General features: G+C 45.5%; 1 pseudogene; it reads right to left on the reverse strand.

The window, feature by feature from the left end:
- Positions 1-867: 867 nt before the first annotated feature.
- The window catches only part of LOC119280193, a 65623-nt pseudogene continuing 50977 nt past the window's right edge, over positions 868-15513 (reverse strand).

The raw sequence follows: 15513 nt of genomic DNA on the forward strand, positions 1-15513 counted from the left end.
ACCGTCCTAACTCATGAAGCCACCAGGGAGTATATTTTAGTCATATCAGTTCTTTGGTTATATGAATTTTAAATAAATGTGTCTCTATTCCCCATGCCCTAAATTCATAGCAATGACCCTGTCATATAACACTATAGAAGGCACTAAAAAACAATTTGTATCGAAACAAATGCAATAAAGAGCCATCACTTAGTATAACCTATTGCAATTGACCTTAGACCTTACCGACGCGAGATGGTTTTTTTTCGGGCGTGGAATGCGACATGTAAATCACCCCCTTGCATGCTATTCGATTTGGGACGCACAACCCTGGATTAGCCGTTTGCAATTGTGGGAGCTATCTAGCTGATTAATCACCCCCCCCCCCCCGCGATCGGGCTGGTAGTGCATGTAATATGTGTGATGAAGTTATGCGCACACAGTGTCAAGTAAGGCATCACCCAACATGTGTGCATAGGAATGAAGAAATTTTTGCAATGTAGCATTTTCTCAAGATTTCCAAATTCCAGGCTCACTGGAGCCTGATCTCCAAAACTTTTCATTACCCTCTTCTGCATCATGGATGCGTATAGTCCAGCAAATTACAAATGTACTACAAAGTCGTCAAATAATGGCCTTACAAGGAAGTGGGAAAGACCAAAAACATAGAGGCACTCAAACGAAAGAAAGATGTAACTTGCCAACCAAGACTACAATATATACTAAGAAGCCTATCATTGGCATGTCATCCAAATCGGGACATAAATCAATGTGAGATTTAAGACACCGGAATTCAGTGCTTCTCACCCGCACGTTGACGGCGAGTCTCGAAGTCAGCACGCTTCTGTGTTGTTGAGATGCAAGCACACATCTAGACCAATCCACATATTAGTTATTGTCCTTGAAGCCTGTAAGGAGGGGCCCTTTCTTCTCATCCCACTTGTTCAACCTTTTCTGCGCCTCCTCTACCTGAAGAATGTAGAAAAAACAACTAATACAGTTAAGTATTGTATTTTTTCAACGCATATTTTTGATCAGTTTGCAGCAAGCATATACTCTCAAAAAGGTTCTAAATCATGTGAATGGAGGAACAGTGATGAGCAAGCAACATGTTTGCATTGTAGCTTGGCTGGGGCCTTTGACTTTAGATGTTAGGCTTTGGTGCGAAGTCTATTTCGTATTCGGCTTGGATTTCGGCACCCCTTCATCAAGTGGATAGGAGTTCCGAAAAATGTTTTCAGAATGATGGCTTTAGAATTACTGATGTACTACTTTGTAAAGTTCTTGTGAACAATTGATAAAATGACCGCATGCATCGACGAGATCCATAGGCCGGGGCTTATCCTCCTTTTTTTTAATGGCGACAACAAAAGCTATATTGTATCCTCGGTCATCAGGGAGTCAATTTAGCATTCATCATTTACACTTTTTTACAAAAGAATGGAAATGTAAATTCAAATTTCTGTTCTATAGGTTTGATAACGAGGAATGCCTCTTTCGTCCAGAATGATTGTCTGCAAGGACGTTCCCCCAATCAAGCCACTCCAAATACCCTACAAGTAGGCATACAATGCATCAACATACGTTAAAACACATAAGTGAAGACCTTGTCATCACGGAATATATATGGAAATTTCACAAAAAGATCCATTACCTTCGGGCCAAGATTGAAGAAAAACCCGAGAACAACACACTAGTAGAAAAAGGGCCTTTTGTCCCGGTTCGTAAGGGTCTTCTGTCCCGGTTTTGGAACCAGGACTAAAAGGTCGTTACTAATGCCCTTGGCCTTTAGTCTCGGTTCTTACACGAACCGGGATAGATGGGCCTCCACGTGGCCGCCGCAGCCAGCCCAGGCAGGGGGGCCTTTGGTCCCGGTTGGTGACACCAACCAGGACCAATCCACGCGTCAGCAGTTGGCTGGAGCTGAGGTTTTTTTAAGGGCTGGTTTAGGGGTTTTGGGGGTTAATTTAGGTTTTTATTAGGTGGGTAATAGAGAGAAGTGTCCTCTCTTATATATCTCCGTGCTTGGTTTACAAATGCTACTGTATGCCTAACGTTAACATGGCTTAGATTGAAGTGAAAGCAACATGTGGTGCATGTCGAAAGTAATACTAATCCTAACTTGATCAAGTTTGGATTGTACTACTTTCGACATGCACCACATGCATGGTGCCTTCACTTCAATCCAATCCATGTTCATTTCACCCGCTCGCATCATGCATCATCATATATAATAACAGGTTCTACTAATTAATCATCATCATACAACTTCTACTCGTTATTAATAACAAGTCATACGATCATCATCCTCATAGTCATCGAACCAACCCTACTTAATTGTTATTAGCACATGATCATCATTATGAGGTATAAATACCCTCTTTAAGGTAAAATAGCATACAACAATATAGACCCTCACTCTCCATTATGGAGAATAGAGATCATCCTGTCTCCAATTCTTGCGCTTCGCTTCCTTTTGCTTCCAAGAACCTCCTTACGACTTTTCATACATTTTTTCCATTCTTTGATTGTCATGTCTCCACTTCTTTTAGAAATCCGGTATGGACAGTTGAGATTTGTAGGACGACCTGGTTGTATGTTCAAAACATCAAGGCTACCGTGCGTATACATCAGATGAGGCACACAATCATTCAGGATTATCTGTTGAAAAACATAGTAATAACTTCATAGTTAGCAATGATGTACTAGTTTTAGAAGTATGCAAAAGATGCACGGATGTCGTAATAGTAAAAAATCTTATCGGGGTATCTCCATGGTAGTTACCGTAGTTCAACACGTGCACTAGTGGCACATATTGACCATAACGTTGAGGAGTTCGATTGTAGATATTGTAATTCTCAAGATCATTACAAAATGCGATCAGATGATTTTCTCCTTATAAGTTAATTCGGAGCCATCGGTGTAGTGGGTTTTGTCTACCATCTTCTGCACATTCTTTGAAGAATGAAAATAAGCTGTCAATGGAAATAAGATGTGAACTATTTTGAAATAAACAATATAAAATACTTAATAACTATGCTTGAGAAGATCACATAGGGGAAGAATGGAAGCGTATCAACAAGGACCCAAATGTCCATATTGTCTTGCTTGATTTCAGGATCACCAAGATCCATGGTAACAAGCATACCCTCATCAAAACCATACATCTTGCAAAGTGCTTCCCAATTTTTGCAACCAAAATAGGTTACACTCTCAGAATTGTACAACTTTACTTCAAAATCCACACCATGATGGGTCCTTAGGTGAATTTTCTTTGTTTCGATTCTTTCATGGTCTTCAAAACACATCCTCTCCAAGACATAGTGTCTTGCATAGCATGGGATAAGCTAGTCGAATTGGAAAAGATGAAAAGTACACGTTAAAATAGTTGAAGTCATGCTTAATTACGAAAAAAACTATTGTCGTTGTTGCGTACCGTTTCAACATCGAATGTCTCCTCGAGCTTAATACCGAAGCACCGATCTTCGTCCATCTCAAGGAACCTGTCGCACATACCTCGGTCGTCGTGGCACCAGTCGCACTCCCCCGGGCGGTTTTCGTCATCCGAGTACGACATTTTCTATGTTCATAATTCAAATATTAAACTTGTATAATTAAATATATGTACTAAAAAACTCTCAGCTCATGTGGTGTACATATTCGACCGCCGGTGATGGTAGCTCCTCCTTTCATTCCCGAGTGCATTACACCAAATTGTCTAGCACACGGGAATGAAGGAGAAGCTACCCCCACAACAACAGTCAGGATTCTTTGTCCTCTCATATATATATGGTTGGAGACTCTCCCTCACAGATTCCTCTAAGACATTTGCGACCGTCGGTGCTGGTAGCTCCTCTTTCGTTCCCGAGTGCATTACACATTGTGTATAGCACACGGGAACGAAGGAGAAGCTACCCCCATGACAACAGTCGGGATTCTTCGTCCTCTCATAAAGGTGGAGACTCGACAGACTTAAAGTCAACCCGAGGACTCATATTATAGGACTCATATTGACATGGAGATTTGGCTGGTCTCACCTCGAGGTCGGAGGGTGGTCGGTGACGGGGACGACGGCGTGGATGATGGAGGGGGCTCCTAGATTTCTGCGTAGTGCTCTCCAATTTTAGCATTCAAAGTAGGAGTACTTTTCCAATCTAAGCATTCAATAAGCAAAACCAAATCGTAAAATAAAGTACATCATCTCTTGTGTCCGTACATCGTCGAATATTATCACTAGTAATACTCCTCGAATACTATCATACATAGCATCGCTAATACAACTAGAACTGTAGCGCCCGACGGGTATCGTCGCGGGCGGTGGACACCCAAAGAGAAGGAACCATCACAGGATCATAGCTCCAGTGAGATCCCTGAAGAACCTGCCAGGTATTGTCGAACCTGCCATCCAACGCAACCATGTAGCGACGGACGTGCTCGTCCTCCTCGCTGGCACGGTGACGTACCACCTCTATAGTGTCCGGAAGCCTCGGCACCGTCACTGGCCCACACGACCACCACCAAACAAGGATCGGGTCAACAACGGGCTGGCTCCTCACCAACCTACGCCCCCGGAAGGTAGCACCTCCCAATATCAGCCCGGCGGAGCCCAGTCCCGGACATGGCCCCTCTGATCAAGCCGGTCTCCTCCGTTGAGTCGACGATGAGGATGCGGGATAGGCATCGTCGACGTCGATGCGGGATTAATTGCTTGAACTAAAAATATAAACTAGTTCTATTAATTTTCTTGCTAAAAATAAACTACTTCTATATATAGTAAAATAAAGTAGTTTTATTAAATCAAGTAGTTCAACTACTAAGCACTTACAATAAATAAATAAAGTTGTACTTACTAAAAGTAAACTACTTCTATAGTAAAATCAAGTACTTTTATTAAATCAACTAGTTCAACTACTAAGCACTTACTATAAATAAAATAAAGTAGTACTTACTAAAAATAAACTAGTTTAACTAGTTCTATTATTTTTCTAACTATTTATAATAAACACTTTCTTTTCTTATTTTCCTTTTTCCTCTCCTGCTTTTTCTTCTAAATATGAACATATACATAAATGACATTGATCATACATAATTTTCATATACATACACAATATGAACATATATACATAAATTGATAAAGAAAATTCTATGGAAAAAAATCATTAAAATTATATGAACAAAATTACAACAAAAAAAATCATAAAATTTCTATGAACAGGAAAAAATCATAAAAAATTGACATATTCTTTGCATATATATACATATATACAAACATGCATATTCAACAATAATATCACCAAAAAAATCTATGAACAGAAAAAAATTCTAACACAATATGAACAAATTACAACAACTCAATCAACTACGCATCTAAATTAACTACACATCTAATTAAATTAGGAAAATTCATATATATGAGCTCACTGCGCGGCGACGACGACAGTGACGGGCGCGGCGACGGCGACGGCGACAGTGAGGGGTGCGGCGACGGGCGACGATGAAGCAGGGCACGACAACGGCGACGGTGAGGGGCCGCGGCGACGAGCGACGAGGAGGCAGGGCCGGCGGCGTCGGGGCACGGAGGCGTGGGGCGGTGACGGCGTCTGGGCGGCGCGGGACGGCTTCGGGGCGGCGCGGGACGGTGTCAGAGGCAGGGGCGATGACGGTGATGACGAGGCGCAGAGGGGCAGCCTGGCGGCATCGTCGGGGCGGGCAAGACGAACTGAATGAAAATTTTCACAAGTGCTAGTTATATAGACGAAGCATTGGTACTGGTTCGTGACAGCAACCGGGATGAATGCCACCTTTAGCCCTGGTTGGTGCCCCGCCTCCTGACAGATTGACCCATTTGCATTTAAACAAAGGGACCTTAAAATCATGTCCGTAGTCAAGTTCCCGTGTGTCCACTATGTAACCATAATATGCGTCTATTCCCCTCTCGGTTGCTGCATCAAAGCGGACACCGCTGTTTTGGTTGGTGCTCTTTTGATCTTGGGCGATCGTGTAAAATGTCTTCCCATTTATCTCATATCCTTTGTAAGTCCATACAGTCGAAGATGGTCCCCTGGACAACGAGTAAAGCTCAGCACAAATAGCGTTCTCACCTCTGAGACATGTGTCCAACCAACTGCTGATAGTCCTGATGTGTTCACTTGTAATCCAGTCGTCGCACCGCTCCGGGTGTTTGGAGCGTAGACTGTTCTTGTGTTCATCGACATACGGGGTCACCAAGGTAGAGTTCATTAGTACTGTGTAGTGTGCTTGAGAACAAGAATATCCGTCCCTGCATATTATTGAGTCCCCTCCAAGCGTACCTTTTCTTGTCAGTCTGCCCTCATACCGCGATTCAGGGAGACCTATCTTCTTAAGGCCAGGAATGAAGTCAACACAAAACCCAATGACATCCTCTGTTTGATGGCCCATGGAGATGCTTCCTTCTAACCTAGTGCGGTTACGGACATATTTCTTTAGGACTCCCATGAACCTCTCAAAGGGGTACATATTGTGTAGAAATACGGGGCCCAGATTGACAATCTCGTCAACTAGATGAATTAGGACGTGTGTCATGATATTGAAGACGGATGATGGGAACACCGGCTCGAAACTGACAAGACATTGCACCACGTCACTCCTTAGCCTTGGTATGATCTCTGGATCAATCACCTTCTGAGAGATTGCATTGAGGAATGCACATAGCTTCACAATGGCTAATCGAACGTTTTCCGGTAGAAGCCCCCTCAATGCAACCGAAAGCAGTTGCGTCATAATCACGTGGCAGTCATGAGACTTTAGGTTCTGGAACTTTTTCTCTACCATATTTATGATTCCCTTTATATTCGACGAGAAGCCAGTCGGGACCTTCATACGAAGCAGGCATTCAAAGAAGATTTCCTACTCTTCTTTGGTAAGAGCGTAGCTGACAGGACCTTCATACTGCTTTGGAGGCATGCCGTCTTTTTCGTGCAAACGTTGCAAGTCCTCCCGTGGCTCAGCTGTATCTTTTGTTTTCCCATACACGCCCAAGAAGCCTAGCAGGTTCACGCAAAGGTTCTTCGTCACGTGCATCACGTTGATCGAAGAGCGGACCTCTAGGTCTTTCCAGTAGGGTAGGTCCCAAAATATAGATTTCTTCTTCCACATGGGTGTGTGTCCCCCAACGTCACCTGAAACGGCTAGTCCGCCGGGACCCTTATGTGTAAATCATTGACCATAGCAAGTACGTGATCACCGGTATGCATGGAGGGCTTCTTCCGGTGATCTGCCTCGCCTTTGAAATGCTTGCCTTTCTTTCGACATTGATGGTTGGTCGGAAGAAATCGACGATGGCCCAGGTACACATTCTTACTGCATTTGTCCAGGTATATACTTTTGGTGTCAGCTACAGTTCGTGCATGCATGGTATCCCTTGTTTGTCTGTCCTCAAAGGTTACTGAGAGCAGGCCAATCGTTATGGTTACAAACAGCAACGCATGCAGGTTAAATTCCTCCCGTCTGTGCTCATCGCACGCATGTACACCGTTTCCATTCCACAGCTGTAAAAGTTCTTCAACTAATGGCCTTAGCTACACATCAATGTCGTTGCCGGGTTGCTTAGGGCCTTGGATGAGAACTGGCATCATAATGAACTTCCGCTTCATGCACATCCAGGGAGGAAGGTTATACATACATAGATTTACGGGCCAGGTGCTGTGATTGCTGCTCTGCTCCCCGAAAGGATTAATGCCATCCACGCTTAAACCAAACCATACGTTTCTTGGGTCAAGTGCAAACTCATCCCAGTACTCTCTCTCGATTTTTCTCCACTGCGACCCGTCAGCGGGTGCTCTCAACTTCCCGTCTTTCTTACGGTCCTCACAGTGCCATCGCATCAACTTGGCATGCTCTTTGTTTCTGAACAGCCGTTTCAACCGTGGTATTATAGGAGCATACCACTACACCTTCGCAGGAACTCTCTTCCTGCAGGGCTTGCCGTCAACATCACCAGGGTCATCTCGTCTGATCTTATACCGTGATGCACCACATACCGGGCATGCGTTCAAATCCTTGTACGCACCGCGGTTCAGGATGTAGTCATTAGGGCATGCATGTATCTTCTGCACGTCCAATCCTAGAGGGCCTACGACCTTCTTTGCTGCATACGTACTGCTGGGCAATTCGTTATCCTTTGGAAGCTTCTTCTTCAATATTTTCAGTAGCTTCTCAAATCCTTTGTCAGGCACAACATTCTCTGCCTTCTACTGCAGTAATACCAGTACGATACCCAGCTTTGTGTTGCCATCTTCGCAATTGGGGTACAAACCTTTTTTGTGATCGTCTAACATGCGATCGAACTTCAACTTCTCCTTTTCACTTTCGCAGTGCGTCTTTGCATCGACAATGACCCGGCGGAGATCATCATCATCGGGCACATCATCTGGTTCCTCTTGATCTTCAGTAGCTTCCCCTGTTGCAGCATCATCGGGCACATCGTCTGGTTCCTCTTGATCTTCAGCAGCTCCCCCCGTTGCAGCATCGCCGTATTCAGGGGGCACATACTTGTCATCGTCCTCTTCTTCTTCGCCGTCTTCCATCATAACTCCTATTTCTCCGTGCCTCGTCCAAACATTATAGTGTGGCATGAAACCCTTGTAAAGTAGGTGGATGTGAAGGATTTTCCGGTCGGAGTAAGACTTCATATTCCCACATTTAGGGCATGGACAACACATAAAACCATTCTGCTTGTTTGCCTCAGCCACTTCGAGAAAATTATGCACGCCCTTAATGTACTCGGAGGTGTGTCTGTCACCATACATCGATTGCCGGTTCATCTGCATGCATTATATATAATTATGTGTGTCAAAAGTAAGAAGATCAGACACATATCTATCTAAAGAAAGAAAATCAGACAAGTATCTATCTAAAGTAAGAAAATGAGAAAGAAGATAAGAACAAGAGGCTCACCACGGTGGTGCCGGCGACGAGATCGGCGCGGGTGATCAATGGCGGTGAAAACGGGGACGGGGCGTGACAGATCGCTAAATCTAGAGAAATCTCGGGAAAATGGAGCTCCGAGGTCGAGCTTCGAGAGGAGAAAGCTTAACTAGTGTGGCTCGGGCATTTCATCGAACACCTCATGTGCATAGGAGGTGAGCTAGAGAACCCAAATGACCTTCCCTCGCCGGCCAGAAAAAACAGAGTGCTCTGCCGCGGCGATGCGTATATATAGGCAATTTATTTGTCCCGGTTCGTGCCATAAACCGGGACTAAAGCCCCCCTTCTATACCAGTTTAAGGCACGAATCGGTACCAATGGATGTGGGCCAGGAGCTCGGCCCATTGGTCCCGGTTCGTGCCTAGAACCTGGGACAAATGGGTCCAGACGAACCGGGACCAATGCCCGCGAGGCCCCGGCCGGCCCCCTGGTCTCATGAACCGGGTCTAGTGCCCCCCATGGGTCCCGGTTCGTGAAGAACCGGGACTAATGGGCTGGCCAGGCCCAAACCAAAGCCCTGTTTTATACTAGTGACACCGAGTGGAACGCCTATGATGTAGTAAGAGCCAACATTCACGTAAGCAACGAATTGTTGCCATCCACATCCAACAACAACACCTGATGTTTCCATGCATGTTAGTAAGTTTTAATCACCGTGAATATGTGGTATCTCAAGAGAGAAAATATGCATCACAAAACATGGTAGACTTGTTTCCCACATTTGTACCTTCACGTTTTCCCTGTAAGGGCCTACACCTTGGATAACCCCATTCTTTTCTTGTACTTTGATACTACAAAAACTATGTCCCTGAAATACGTGTGATCTCAATATGAAAAGTATTGCATCTCAAAACATGATAGAGATGTTTCCATCATTTGTAGCTTCACTTTTTTTCCTAAGGGCTTACATCTTGTAGTATCAATTCTTTCTTTTTTCCTTCTCTTTTGCGAAATAGTACCACATTCTTTTCTTTTACTTTAATAATACAAAAACTAATAAAACCATGGTAGGGAAACCTACTATATTCCTAAAAAAATATGATAGAACTATAACTGACTAGCCTGGAACTTTGGAGAGAACTTTGCACTGTAAATAATTTGGTGCTATTTCTAACACTTATGACGCAGTTGTACCACAAATATGAAAGCGTCTACCGTCATTTCAAATATAGGCGTAGGTCATCTCGCAATACTCTGGTATGTTGGAATTTATTAACTATGAAAAAAATATTGAATTAAAAAACTGAAAATTCCACAAGAATTATAACGTTAAACAACACAGAAATGGGCTCCTGTTGTTCTAATAATACACCTGCCATCTACACTTCCTATAATTTTGTACTAACGGGCTAGTTAAGAATCAAGAAATCACATGTTCGTCATGTAAAAAGTGTCCAAAATTAGCTGTCAGTACAGGTTGGATGCCACCGAGAACGAGCGTGACACTACTAGGAAAAAAGCTATAGATAGGACTGATTCTAATGGCGCACCAGGCAAGTAGTGCGCCACTACTATATACTAATGGCGCGCCGGTTGCTCGTGCGCCATTAGTGTGGAAGACACTAATGGCGCACCGTGCTCACAGTGCGCCACTACTATTGATTTTTTCCCCATTTTTCCATACAAACTAATGGCGCATGGACGGCAAAGTGCGCCATTACTAGTTGGAAGTAGTAATGGCGCATGACCAATAAAGTGCGCCATTAGTATATTTTTTTTTCACTTTTTTGCAAACCTACTAATGGCGCACTATGCCAAAGTGCGCCATTACTAGTTTAAACTAGTAATGGCGCACTTTTCCAAAGTGCGCCATTAGTATACATATATTTTTTTACTTTTCTGCAAAAAGTACTAATGGCGCACCACCTGTCGGTGCGCCATTAGTAACCAGGGTTACTAATGGCGCATTGTGCGGTGGTGCGCCATTAGTAACCTGGGACGAACAAGATATTTTGGACAACCCACCTACCCACTCACTTTCCCCACTTCATTCTCTCCACTCCTCCTCCAAGCTTGTCTCGGCTGCCTCCTCCTCCTCACCTCATTTCCATCATAGATTCATCAAAATTAAGTGGTGAAATCACCTTTTTTTTGATAGGTAAGTAAGGGGAAAGCTATCTTCGTGATGTAGATCTACTTTTTTTCTCCCTAGCTCGCTCCAACAACGTGCACATGCACTCTTTGTGGCCTAGCTAGATCTATGTATGTTTGTGGTGTTGCTTGTGTTTGTGGTATTGCATATATGTTTGTGTTTGCCAATATTTTTCCGGAATGTTGATTCATTTCCGTTTCGGCGAGAATTTTGGCACTATGCATTCTTTTTGGTCCTATTTTTAGGGAAGGTCATGCCAAATTTTTTCTTGGTTCTAAAATATCGTTTTGCTCTACCCCGCAGGCGACCATGGTCCGCACGATGACCGAAGGCGTCCTGAATAGGTTTTTGAGCTCCGCGAAGGCCGAGATGCTTCAAAAGAACGAGAAGGAGATAAGATGTCCGTGTCGAAGATGCAAGCTGAAGAGCCTTATTCCGGACCCGGATTCCGGGCAGGTGCGGGACCACCTGCTCTTGCGTGGTTTCATGGATGGCTATCGGTGGCAAGGTGATGAAGATGACTATGAAGTCGTCCATGGGGCCGGGCAAGAAATGAGGAAGGGCAACAAGACAACCACCGCGGCGAGGGCGGGCAAGAAGACGAAGAATCTCCAGGACATGATCACGACGGTGATGATGTACACAATCATCATGTAGAAGATGTCGTACATGATGATGAGGAAGATCAAGACGAAGGGCATGATCATGAAGATGAAGATGCCGGAGCAGACGACGATGGAGGTTGGGTGCAGGACCCTCATATTCAAGAGCTGCTTCGCAAGCAGACGGATAACGCAAGAGCTGCCGCCCGAGAGAAAGCCAAGCTGGATCAACTGGAGATAGACGCGGTTACTCTATTGTATGAAGGATGCAGGCCCGAGGATACCCGCCTGAAAGTAACGCTCATGGCTTTGGAGATGAAGGTAAAACACAAAATGACCGACGTATGCTTCGACGAGAAGATGTCATTCTGGCACGAACGTCTTCCCAAGGGGAACAAGTGCCCGACCAGTTTCCATGAGGCGAAGAAAATCGTGTGTCCTTTGGATTTACCGCACGTGAAATACCATGTGTGCATGAACAATTGCATCATTTATCGGGACGAGCACGCGGAGTCTACCATATGTCCGGTGTGCGGCGCACGCAATACAAGAAGAGGAAGAAAGCTCCTCGAAAATCGGTGTGGTACTTTCCGATCACTCCTCGTCTACAGCGGTATTTTGCGGACCCTAAGGTAGCAAAGCTCCTGCGTTGGCACGCGGATAGGGAGGAGAAGAAGCGGGAAGATGAAGGAAATGATCCGGAGATAAATAAAAAAGACAAGATGCTGAGTCACCCTAAGGATGCGAGCCAGTGGCAAGCGTTGAACTTCGAATACCCAGAATTTGGGAAGGATCCAAGGAACATCATGCTGGGCGCGAGCACCGATGGAGTCAATCCGTTTGGCAGCCAGAGAAGCACACATAGCACCTGGCCTGTGTTTGTGTGGATGTACAACCTTCCCCCCTGGTTGTGCATGAAGAGGAAGTACATTCACATGAGTATGCTAATTGAAGGGCCAAAACAACCAGGGAACGACATCAATCTGTATCTGGGGCTGCTGAAGGAGGAGCTAGACACACCGTGGAAAACGCCAGCCAATACGTGGGACGCCGCAGAGAAAGAATATTTCCATATGAGAGCCGCACTGCTCATGACGGTGCATGACTATCTTGGTTACGGATATCTCGCGGGGCAGGTAGTCCACGGATTTTCTGGATGCGTAAGGTGCATGGAGGACACAACGTATCGCCAGCTAGATAGAGATCCCGGGTCTTCGAAAACCGTGTTCATGGGACATCGAAGGTGGCTTCGCGACGATGACCCGTGGAGGAAACGCAAGGATCTGTTCGATGGTGAAACCGAACCCCGAAAACGCCCGTGTACGAGGAGCGGCGAGGAAATAGACGAGTTGTTGAAAAATTGGAAAGACTGCCCACTGCCGGGAAAGAAGCAAAAGGCGCCAGAGCCGGGAAAGAAGCGAAAGGCGCCAGAGCCGCTGCTGAAGGTATGGAAAACGAGGTCTGTTTTCCGGGACTTGCCGTATTGGAAGATCCACCGTGTGCCTCACAGCCTTGATGTCATGCATATCACAAAGAACGTGTGCGAGAGTCTGCTTGGTACCCTGCTCAACATGCCAGAGAGGACCAAAGATGGGCCAAAAGCAAGGGAAGACTTGAAATCAATGGGCATCAGGCAAGAGCTTCACGCTAATGATGATGATGATGATGATGATGATGATGATGATGATGAGGCGAAGCAGGACACAGAAAGTCGTCGCAAAGGCAAAAAGGCCAAGAAGACCGGAAATGACTACCCTCCCGCGTGCTTCACTCTAAGTCAGGAGGAGATCGAGCAGTTTTTCACCTGCCTCCTAGGAGTAAAACTTCCTTACGGTTACGCGGGGAAGATAAGCAGATACCTAGACCCAGCGAAGCAGAAGTTCAGCGGGATGAAGTCTCACGACTGTCATGTGCTGATGACGCAGATACTTCCAGTTGCAATCCGTGGGATCATGGACACGCACGTCCGTGAAACGCTATTTGGCCTATGCAACTTTTTCGATGTCATCTCTCGGAAGTCGATTGGCGTGAGGAAACTCAGAAGGCTACAGGAAGAGATCGTGGTGATACTATGCGAGCTTGAGATGTACTTCCCGCCCGCATTCTTCGACGTTATGGTGCATCTGCTGGTCCATATCGTGGAGGATATCATCCAACTCGGGCCGACGTTCCTGCACAGCATGATGCCGTTCGAAAGGATGAATGGTGTCATCAAAGGATACGTTCGGAACATGTCACGTCCAGAGGGAAGTATAGCCAGGGGCTTTCTAACCGAAGAGTGCATCTCCTACTGCACGAATTATCTAGGCATCGAGAACCCCGTTGGTCTGCCCGTCAACAGGCACCTCGGCAGGCTCGCTGGATGGGGTCACCGTGAGGGTCGCTGCCAAATGCATGTCGACTTCGAGGGTCGACTCGCTGACTTTGAAAGAGTAAACCTAGTCGCGCTACAACACATAGACGTGGTCGATCCTTGGGTGGTAGAGCATAAAACCTTTGTTGAGAAGACGTACAATGACCGAGGCCAACAGAGGACGGACGGAGATATACTCAAAGAGCACAATTCATGTTTCACGCGTTGGTTCAAGCAGAAGCTTCTGTCGTACCCTTTACATGAGGATTCTTCCGCGGAAGAACAACTCATATTCGCCTTGTCACAGGGCGCCGAGCACAACCTGATGACCTATGAGGCGTACGATATCAACGGCTACACATTCTACACTGAGGACAAGGATATGAAGAACGGTGGTTATCAGAACTCCGGGGTAACCATGGAATCCTACACCAGTAACGACAAGGACAGATACTACGGAAGGATCGAGGAGATCTGGGAGCTGAGCTACGCTGGAGAGAAGGTGCCGATGTTCCGTGTCAGATGGGCCAAGAGCGTCCTAAAAGAAGACCGATATTTCACCACCATGGTTATACCCGAAGCCAAATCCAAGACCGCGGGCGCAAACGTCACCGTGAAAAATGAGCCATGGGTACTGGCTTCCCAAGTGGACCAATGCTTCTTCATTACCGACCCGCCAAAGCCCAGTCGTGTTGTCGTGAGGAGAGACAAAAGGAAGATCATCGGAATGGATGGAGTAGCCAATGAGCAAGACTTCGACAAGTACGGCGACCCGAAGATCGACCATGACGACGATGATGAAGTAGCAGCACACAACCACAAGAAGAAGCAGGACCACCCTACCTAAAGGACGTCCGTTCCACAGAAGAACTCCATTTGCGAAAAAGAAGGGCAAGAAGATTGTGAACAGATAGCTAGCTAAGATCGATTGTATTTAAATCGTAGTCTTCATTTCTCGATTGTATTTCATGGGCACTTTTTGATATCATGAATATTTTTAAATTTCATGGACACTTTTTGAAATCAAGAGGACACTTAAATTTCATGGGCACTTTTTAAATTATTACTGTTTTTATAAAAAATATTACTATTATGATTTAAAAAGTTTGAACATATTTAAACACAAATAAATATAAAAAACAACATTTAAAATGCATAAAAAAATATTGGGGAGCCTGGGAATCGAGCCCAAGACCTCTTGGTGTGTGTGCTGCGTGCTGACCAATCAGGCTAGTGGGTGGGTTCTATTGTAGATAGGGCTAGGTTGTAGATAGGGCTAGTGGGTTAGATTAAAACAAAATTCTAATGGCGCACCGTGGGCTGGTGCGCCATTAGAATAGTCGTACTTCTGGCGCACGAGTGGGTGGTGCACCATTAGAAAGCTTCCCCCACACTAAATCCCCAATCTCTCTAATCTCTCCCCTGCCTCATCGATCTCACCCGCTGCCCCCCGTGTTCGCTGTCCCCCTCGCCGCCCCCCTCGCCTCCTTCGCCGTCCCCGAGCCCAGCGCCGCCTCCCT

This window comes from Triticum dicoccoides, chromosome 3B, assembly GCF_002162155.2.
Source record: "Triticum dicoccoides isolate Atlit2015 ecotype Zavitan chromosome 3B, WEW_v2.0, whole genome shotgun sequence".
Classification (NCBI taxonomy): Eukaryota; Viridiplantae; Streptophyta; class Magnoliopsida; order Poales; family Poaceae; genus Triticum; species Triticum dicoccoides.